Genomic DNA, 10041 nt, shown 5'->3' on the forward strand with positions numbered 1-10041 from the left:
ATGGTCACTATGTGAACTGTGGTAAGTCGAGGACTACCTGTATAGGATTTTTCAAGTTGCATTCCTTTGGATTGATAGAAACACAGAGGGAGGCTAAAGGGGAGCTGAAGCCAGTTTCTTTAAAGATGCTCCAGAAGGCAAGCTTGATAACAGATCTAACCGATAATCAGAGTTGGAAGGGACTTTGTAGGTCATCTAGTCCAACCCCCCCACCCAAGCGGGAGACCCTACACCATTTCTGACAAATGGCAGTCCAATCTCTTTTTGAAAGTTTCAAGTGATGACACCCCCACAACTTCTGAAAGGAAGCTGTTCCATGGGTTGATTGTTCTCACTGTCAGAAAGTTTCTCCTTATTTCCAGGTTGAATCTCTCCTTGTTCAGTTTCCATCCATTATTCCTTGTCTGGCCTTCAGGTGTTTTGGAAAATAGCTTAACCCCTTCCTCTCGGTGGCAGCCCCTCAAATATTGGAAGACCGCTATCATGTCTCCCCTGGTTCTTCTCTTCACTAGACTAGCCATGCCCAGTTCCTATAATCGTTCTTCTTCTGTTTTAGCCTCCAGTCCCCTAATCACCCTGGTTGCTCTTCTCTGTACTTTTTCTAGAGTCTTAACATCCTTTTTATAGTGTGGTGACCAAAACCGGATGCAGTACTCTAGGTGTGGTCTTAACTAGGCTTTATAGAGTGGTATTAGTACCTCACTTGATCTTGACAGTATCCCTCTCTTAATGCAACTTAGGAATGTAACAAACGCAATGTATTGGCTTTTTTTTTAAGTGTTGCAGGTTACACAACTTCCCAGAAGAGGGCTGAGGGAAACTGCTAACAAGAAAATTGCACAGATGTGGCCTTGCGCTTCCCAGACTTCAAGCTTAATTCAAAGGAGACATAACCTTATTCTGAAAAACTGCCTTTACTGAATTCTACACAAGACCTCGCTTCACATCATATGTCTCATACGTATGGCATAAATCAGAGTTTATAAAGCAACATGCATTTCAAGCAGCCAAACCTCTCCCACGGGCTCTCCCACCTCTCCCATGTTTCCCCCCCTGATCTATATATTACAGTACTAAAATTCTCAATGTGTTTATCTGTCTGTTTGTACCTTCAAGTTAACCCAAACGGTGTGTTATACCCACCACCAATTTTAATCAAGGTGCCAAAACTCACTAACATGAAGAATGCAAATATGGGATCCATTACGCCGGTGGAATTGAAATTGTTATAATATTCAAGAACAGTTTTATGTGCAAAGTTGTAGCCGCTGCAGCATCCCCACAGTCACCCAATCATGATTTCTAATGCATCCAAGAAGGAAAAAACATTGGGGAAACGGTCAGGAAGTCAGAAGTCACCAACTCCAAAGACGCTATGGTGGGACAGCAGAATACCTGCAGGACCACATCTTCCGATCTATTGCAAGCAAGCGATGGTAGCTGAAAGAGCTTTTCAAAAATGTTTGGGTTCAACAATATGTTTCTATTCATTTTGTTATTATATGGATATATATTTCCATATGTCATATGGAAATAAAAGTTGGGTATTGGTTGAGCTGGGCAGCTATAGAATTCCAATAAATAGCAGGAAGTTTAATAAAAAGGTCTTGTATAAAGGTAGTCCTTGACTTGCGGGAGCCCGAAATTTCTGTTGCTAAGCGAGACATTTGTTGAGTGAGTTTTGCTCCATTTTAGCATCTTTCTTGCCACAGTTGTTAAGTGAATCACTGCAGCCGTTGAGCTAGTGACACGGTTGTTAAATGAATTTGGCTTCCCCATTGACTTTGCTTGTCAGAAGGTCGCAAAAGGTGACCTGACCCTGGGACATTGTAGCCGTCATAAGTATGAGTCAGTTACCAAGGGTCTGAATTTTGATTACATGAGCATGGGGGTGCTGCAAAAGTCATAAGTGTGAAAAATGGCCATAAGTCACTTTTCAGGGCTGTTGTAACAACAGTCACTAAATGAACTGCTATAAGTCAAGGACTACCTGTATTATCCTTCTTGGTTCTATTTCTTGATTCTGTTATCTTTGGCTAATTATCTGCCATCTGTTTGAAGGAGCTGGGATGGTCTGAATTATGACAAAGATATATTTAGACCTCCTTTTAGAATAGAATAGAGTAGGGTAGGGGTAGAGGTAGAGGTTAGAATAGAATAGGGTAGTGTAGGGTAGAGGTAGGGATAGGGGTTAGAATAGAATAGAGAAGTAGAATAGAGTAGGGTAGAATAGAGTAGAGTAGAGTAGAGGTAATGGAATGGAATGGAATAGAATAGAATAGAATAGAATAGAATAGAATAGAATAGAATAGAATAGAATAGAATAGAATAGAATTCTTTATTGGCCAAGTGTGACTGGACACATAAGGAATTTGTCTTCAGTGCATAAGCTCCCAGTGTACATAAAGAAAAAATAAAATACATTCATCAAGAATCATAGAATACATCAAGAATCATAGAATACAACACTTAATGATAGTCATAGTTTACTAATAAGCAGTCAAATCATACCAGGAAACAAATAATATAGTCATAAGTGGGAAGAGATAGGCACTATCTCTTTATCACCTTGTTAAAAAATAAAATAAATAAATAAATATTTATCATCTTGTCATGATTATCCATGACTGTCTCTTCCTACTTTTGCTCTGTTTTCTTCCAGTTTTTGAAGTTTGCTGAAGTTTAATTAATTAACATCAAATTACATAATATTTTGCCTATTGAACTGAGTTGGGTGTACATTTCCTCTGGTCTGGATAGGAACCAGCCAGGAGTGTGCTGGGTGCAAACAAAACTGGAAACTAAACTACAGTTGTTTTTCCAGTAAAGAGCACCAAAATAATTTGAATGCAATGGAAATTAGAAAGCCTCACCAATAAATGGTCAAAATCAGCAGAAAAGTGAGTAAAAGAAGTACTTGAAATGGTTGGGTCGTGTGGGCAAAAAAAGGTTTCCTTCCGTATTGTAACGGGAAGGGGACATCACTTAAGGGAAAGAGCCTGAAAACAGAATGCATGCATGAAACCAAAAAGGGTTTGTAGTCTCCTGCAAAGATTGCTTGTTAGTCCAATTTCCAGAAAACTAGTAGTGGGCTTTGCCTTTTGCAGAAAAATCAACCAAAAGTCATGTAGCAATTTAAGGATTAACAAATATATTATCGTAAGCTTTTGCACAATCCCCTTCACACACAAAAAAACAGTTTTCAGAGAGGACGGAGACACAGAGATGCAAAGAGAGAGAGAGAGAACTATTTCTTACAGAGAAGACTCATGTTAATCATTGTAGCCAAAAATCAGGAGTCCAGTAGCCCTATTCCAACTGACAATTTTTAACAGCATAACAGAGCTGGAAGGGAACTTTGAGGTCTTCTACATAATAAAAATATAAACTGTTCAAATTGCCAGTGCAAGACTACATTTCTTTCTCTTTCTCTTAAAAGCAACAAACTTTGAAAGTGTATTTAAATTAACCAGGAGGGGGCCAGAAATCCCATTCATCAAGGGAAAACAAAACAAAAAGTTTCCTGTTCCCTCCCAGTGAGGAGCCAGAGATCCCCCTTTCAACATCTTTGCATCCTTACTATCTCAAAAACTCAATCTACAAAACAAGAAAGAGAGTGTAAACCCTCGCTCATTGATTGTTTTCAAACAGCCCAGGAAAAGAGACCTCCTGCCAGTTTATAAAGGGTTATAAACCTATTCTCAGATATCAGCAACAGCTAAGCAAAACAAAGCAAAGCATTAACCCTTTACTTACCAACTCTCAATGCTACTTCATATTACTTACTTTCATTATCTCAAAAAAATCAATTTCTTTAAAATACTTAATTTTTATCAAATGATCAATTGATTGGACTGCCATTTGTCAGAAATGGTGTAGGGTCTCCCACTTGGGCGGGGGGTTGGACTAGATGACCTACAAGGTCCCTTCCAACTCTGATTATCTGTATCTGAATGTTTAGTGCATATAGTGTACTGAATATCTGATTAGTAAAATCAGTGATTTAGTGAATTTAATTGACCAATGTGTTTAATAATTATTGTAATAAATTAGGCTGTTTGTTGCTTAGCAAAAATTGAATAGAGTGATTTGAATAACTGATTGATTGATTTTTAGTAATAAGCAACCTTACTTTTGATTTGTTCTGCAACATATCAATTAACATTTATTAATTACCAACATTCATTAAGTAACTGTCTACCTATTATATTAACTAGTTATTGTAATTGATTACTGTACTATTGCCATTGACCATGCCAGCCAAAAACTCCAAAGCAAAACAAAAGAAAAATATCTCTACCAATGACCTCCCAGACTCCTGCACATGTTTCAAATGTCTTGAAACCATCAATGAAAGCAAAATTTACATCAAATGCCACCTATGCGATAATCTAGCCCACCCTGCTTGCTTAAACACAAACAAAAACCTAGCTGATGTGGTTAAAAATTCAGATACATTCTTTTTTCTATGTCCATCATGTTCTCCTAAGCTAAACAAACTGAGTACCCTACCTGACAAAGTTGAAAGCATAGAATCACTCATTCACTCAATAGAAGAATGCTTAGCAACATGTTTTGAAACAACTATACAAGCAAACTTAATTTTGGAAAATCTTAATCTTGGAAAAAAAATACAGCACAGATAAGTGAGTACCTATCAGCTCAAAATCAAATCCCACAACAACCACAACCACTATGTCAACTACAATCACAACTACAACCACCAAACCACCGCCACAAACAATTACTATCCCTTCAAATAATTCCACAAATAATATCTCCTTACTCATCAGAGACACCATGGAATGTGAACAGAGACGTCCAAATGCCATCTTATTTGGTCTCGAAAACACCAACGAATCAGATGACATTACCAAAGTTTGTGATATCATAAGCAACTCTAATACAACAAGCATCTCTCCTGAAGATATCATTGAAATAACCAGAGATGGCCATGGGTACAAATACAATGACGGCTCTGTGGCCCCAAGATTTTGTAGAGTTGTATGCAAAAATGAGTCCAGCAAATGCATATTCATACAATAAATGCCATTGCAAAAACCAATCCCAGCCACAAAAAACATCACTCAAGACCAGCCTTATCCGTACTGCAAAGAATCCATCCTGTGAACTCTGCTCAGAACTCAAAAACTGTCTAGACAATGGAGATCAAAACTAAGCATGCATACCCCTAACTACCTCTATTCCAATCACAACTGGCCTTAAATGCAAGCTACTCAATGCAAGAAGCCTTGTAAATAAAATACCTGAATTTCTCCTCTTACTAAATACAGCTAAATTCAACATTATATTTGTCTGTGAAACATGGCTCAACACATCTCTCCCTGACTCCATTACCACAGTAAGAGACTATCATATTTACCAATCAGATCGTGAAATCCGTAGAGGAGGTGGTGTTGCTATCTTCTATAAAAATCCCTACATCTAAAAAACATCCTAGTTACCCAGGAACTTGCTATTCCTGAGACCATCATCTGTGAACTGTCCTTAAACATCACATTTCGGTTCTTACTATGTTACAGAGCTCCAGATTTTGATATCGAACATGCAAACAAGCTAAATACACTACTAACACGGGCAGCATCCTGCCCACACACTTTTATCTTTTTTGGTGACTTCAATCTACCTCATCTTAACTGGACCCTTAATGAATGTACAACTGAACCCACACATGCAACCTTCTACAATGCAGTAACAAATCTGGGACTAGAACAACCGGTAACCAACAACACTAGACTTAACAACTGCCTCGATCTCATCTTCTGCAATAGTTTGAATTCAATTTACAGAATACAAATTAAAGAACCCTTTTCCAACAGTGACCAAAACATGATTGACTTTTGTCTCAACATATGTCCACACAAAAATCATCACAATGACAGAATCCCCAATTATAACTTCAAAAAAGGCAACTAAGATCTTATAAATAACGATCTCTCATCCCTTGATTGGCAATTTCTATTCTCTAGATGCAATACTGTAGAAGACCATTACAACATATTTTTACATGAAGTCAAAAGAGTCATCAAACTATATGTACCATTAACAACTCCCAAAACCAGAAAAAACAAATTACCCATAACAATAAGGAAGCTTCAATCCAAAAAGAAATCACTTTGGTGGAAAAACAAATCTGGTCATGTTGCCAACTTCAAAAGCCGCTACAAAAATTTATGCCGTCAGATAAAAACTGAATGCACTGATTATCACATTAAATAAGAATAAAACTTTCTATGTATCAATTCCACCCGCTCTTTCTACAATTTTATAAACAACAAACTAAAAGACTCAAGGTCCATCCCATCCCTAAAAGGACCTAATGGTAAAGACTGCAACGACGACACTATTAAAGCCAACCTCTTTAACACATTCTTTGGCTCAGTATTTGTAAACAGCAATGGATCATATCCAGTATTTCCTAGTCGAACCACAGACAACTACAATGATCTAATACTTATCGATTTTACAGAAGGCAATGTTGAAAAACACTACACAATCTAAAACCATCTCTATCTATTGGACCGGATAGAATATGTGCCTACTTCTTTAAAAAGCTACCCACTGCCAAGCATAATCTTTGAAAAATCTTTCAGGACCAGCTCCTTGCCAAAACTAGGGTCACAACCCACTGTCATCCCCATCTTCAAAAAGGGAGACCCTAGCCTAGTTGAAAATTACAGACCAATCTCTTTATGCTGCATCACCTGTAAAATCATGGAACCAATTATTAACCAATCCATCATCCTCCACTTAGAAACAAACAACCTACTCTCTAATAAACAATTTGGTTTTAGGAAAAAACTATCATGTAATCTGCAACTCTTACACTGCAAAAACATATGGACTACACAACTCGATCAGAGCAAAGCAATAGACGCGATCTACATAGACTTCTGTAAAGCCTTTGATTCAGTGATACACGACAAACTACTCCTAAAACTAAAATATTAGGGTATCTCTGGACACCTGCATTACTGGATAGAAGCATTCCTGTCAAACAGACAACAAATGGTCAAAATTTGGAGTGTCCTATCAAATTCTGTACCTGTCAACAATGGTGTCCCCCAAGGCAGTGTTCTCGGACCAACTCTTTTCATACTCTGCATAAATGACCTCTGTGATCATATCAAGAGCTACTGCGTTCTCTTCGCTGATGATGTAAAGCTATTCAACACCATAGACAATACTGCTACCCTTCAAAAAGACCTCGACTATGTATCAGAATGGTCAAACAAATGGCAACTTCAAATCTCAACAAATAAATGATCTGTTCTACATATTGGCAAAATAAATCAGAAAATAAAATACAGGCTGAATAGTCAAGACCTTGTTAATGATCCAAACTCTGTCAAGAACCTTGGAGAACTCATCTCCAATGACCTAAGTGCTAGAGCCCACTGTAACTACATAGCCAAAAAGGTGTTAAGAGTTGTTAACCTAATCTTACGTAGCTTTTTCTCTGGTAATATTACACTACTAACGAGAGCATACAAAACATTTGCTAGACCAACACTCGAATACAGCTCATCAGTCTGGAACCCATATTATGTATCTGATATTAACACAGTTGAGAAAGTCCAGAAATATTTCACAAGAAGAGTTCTCCACTCCTCTACTCATTGTAGAATACCTTATACCACCAGACTCGAAATTCTAGACCTAGAAAATCTAGAACTATGCCACCTTCGGTCCAATCTAAATATAGTATATAAAATCATACATTGCAGTGTTCTACCTGTCAATGAATACCTCAGCTTCAACCATAACAACACTAGAGCAAACAATAGATACAAACTCAAGGTTAATCGCACCAAACTTGATTGCAGGAAATACGACTTCAGCAACAGAGTGGTCAATGTCTGGAATACTCTACCTGACTCTGTGTTTTTTTTTTCCCCAAACCCCCAAAACTTTAACTTTAGACTTTCTACTATTGACCTCACCCCTTTCCTAAGAGGTCTGTAGGGGGCGTGCATAAGCGCACCAATTGTGCCTACCGTCCCTGTCCTATTGTTTCTTTTATTTTTCTTATATGTATCCATGTATTCATAACTATGTTTTTACTCATACCTATTATCTTGTAAGCAATTGACAAATAAAAATAAATAAATAAAAATAAATAAATAAAAAACCCTGCTCAAGCAAGAAACCATATACTTGTCAACTATAAAACGTGTATACAAAATGTGGGAGGAAGCAGGATCAAGGATGATAGTGAATTACGTATCTCAGAGTTGGCTACACCCAGGTAAATATCAGAGGTAGAATGTTAACTTCAAATAAATCTTTTTGGTTTGGGGAGTGTGGCTCGAGGCTCATGATTTAATTGGAGTAACTGCCGGAATCCTGACAATACTATTTCAAACAAGTGGTAGTGAAAACCTCCAGTGTTGTAGCATCTGGGACTTTTGGAAGCAAGCTGTTCAACTAATTAATTGTTCTAACTATCAGGAAATTTCTCCTTTGTTCTCTCCTTGATGAGTTTCTTCCTTTCCTGCCTTAAGCTGCTTTGGAGAATAAGTTGGCTCCTTCTTCTTTGTTGGCAACTCCCTTAAATATTGGGTCATGGTTATCGTCTCACACACATCTCCAGTCCTTTGTCAGAAGAATAATTTGGGGTTCCAACTCGAGCTGGGGCTGCATAAGAATATTTATTTATTTTTATTGTATTTATTTGTTTGTCAAACATGTACAAGGTAACAAGTATAAATATGAACATAAACAAGAACAAAAGGATTAAATACAGACAAATGGGGACAGGAAGACAGGGACGGTAGGCACACTGGTGCGCTTATACATGCCCCCTTTAAGGACCACCGAGGTCCACAGTAGACAGTTTGAGGTTGAAGCTGTGAGGGGTTGAGGCTATAACAGCGGAGTCGGGTAGGGCGTTCCAGGCATTGACCACTCCGTTGCTGAAGTCGTATTTTCTGCAGTCAAGTTTGGTTCGGTTTACCTTGAGTTTGTATCAGTTGTTTGCCTGTGTATTATTGTGATTCAGGCTAAGAAGTTGTTGACAGGCAAGATGTTATAGCAGATGTTACACTTAGATCGGACCACAGGCTATAAAAATTCTATAAAAATGATAAAAACTATAAAAATTATAAAAATGAGGTATGTCAAAGTCCAGTGGGGGTTTGCTGGACCTGGGTGGGAGGGGGTTGGTGGAAGGAAGTTTGGACCATTGAGACTGTGAAGAAAGAAGAAATATTTATTCCTAAAAGCAAAAAGATGGCAGACATATAGCACAAGAGCAGGAACCATGTTCAAGCATCCAACTGACCACAGAGAGAGTTTGATCTAGTGACTAAGGGACTAGGCTAGGCTAGAAAGTTAGGGATTGTGAGTTCAAGTCCTGCCTTATCCATGAAAGCCAGCTGGTTGACTTTGGGCCAATCACTCAGCCCAACCCACCTCACAGGGTTGTTGTTGTGGGGAAAAACAGGAAGAGGAAGGTGTGTTGGATACATTCGCTGCCTTGAATTATTTGTAAAAATAATATAGACTGGATATAAATAAATATAACTAAATAAATAGCTATATTGCTTATCAACTGGAAAAAGAGAAAGATGGAAAGAAAGTTCTGCAGAAAGGCATTTAAGAAAAATTAATGCAGTTTATCAATGCTTCCAATCTTCATGGACTCCAGGCAGTTGACAGATGTATGTATGTATGTATTGTATTGTATTGTATTGTATTGTATTGTATTGTATTGTATTGTATATGTATGTATGTATGTATGTATGGTATATGCCACCATCTCTCTGTCTAGTGAGATTAAAACAGCAATCAGGAAAATATAATTGAAAATTTTATAACAAAAATATTAACAAGGTGTATGGAATAATTAAAAAAAATGCACACACACAAACACTTATAAAGTAGGCTGTGGTTTCAGAGCCAGTCCCAAGACCTTTTTAGAAGAGCCAAGTTTTTATTAACTTCTGGACAGCCACACATAGGATTGGCTGGAAGCCGAAATGGTGAACTGGAGAGGCTGTGAGGTCCTACGCAACCTTG

This window comes from Pseudonaja textilis, chromosome 1 (assembly GCF_049901715.1).
Source record: "Pseudonaja textilis isolate UNSWEBS1 chromosome 1, rPseTex1.2, whole genome shotgun sequence".
Lineage (NCBI taxonomy): Eukaryota > Metazoa > Chordata > Lepidosauria > Squamata > Elapidae > Pseudonaja > Pseudonaja textilis.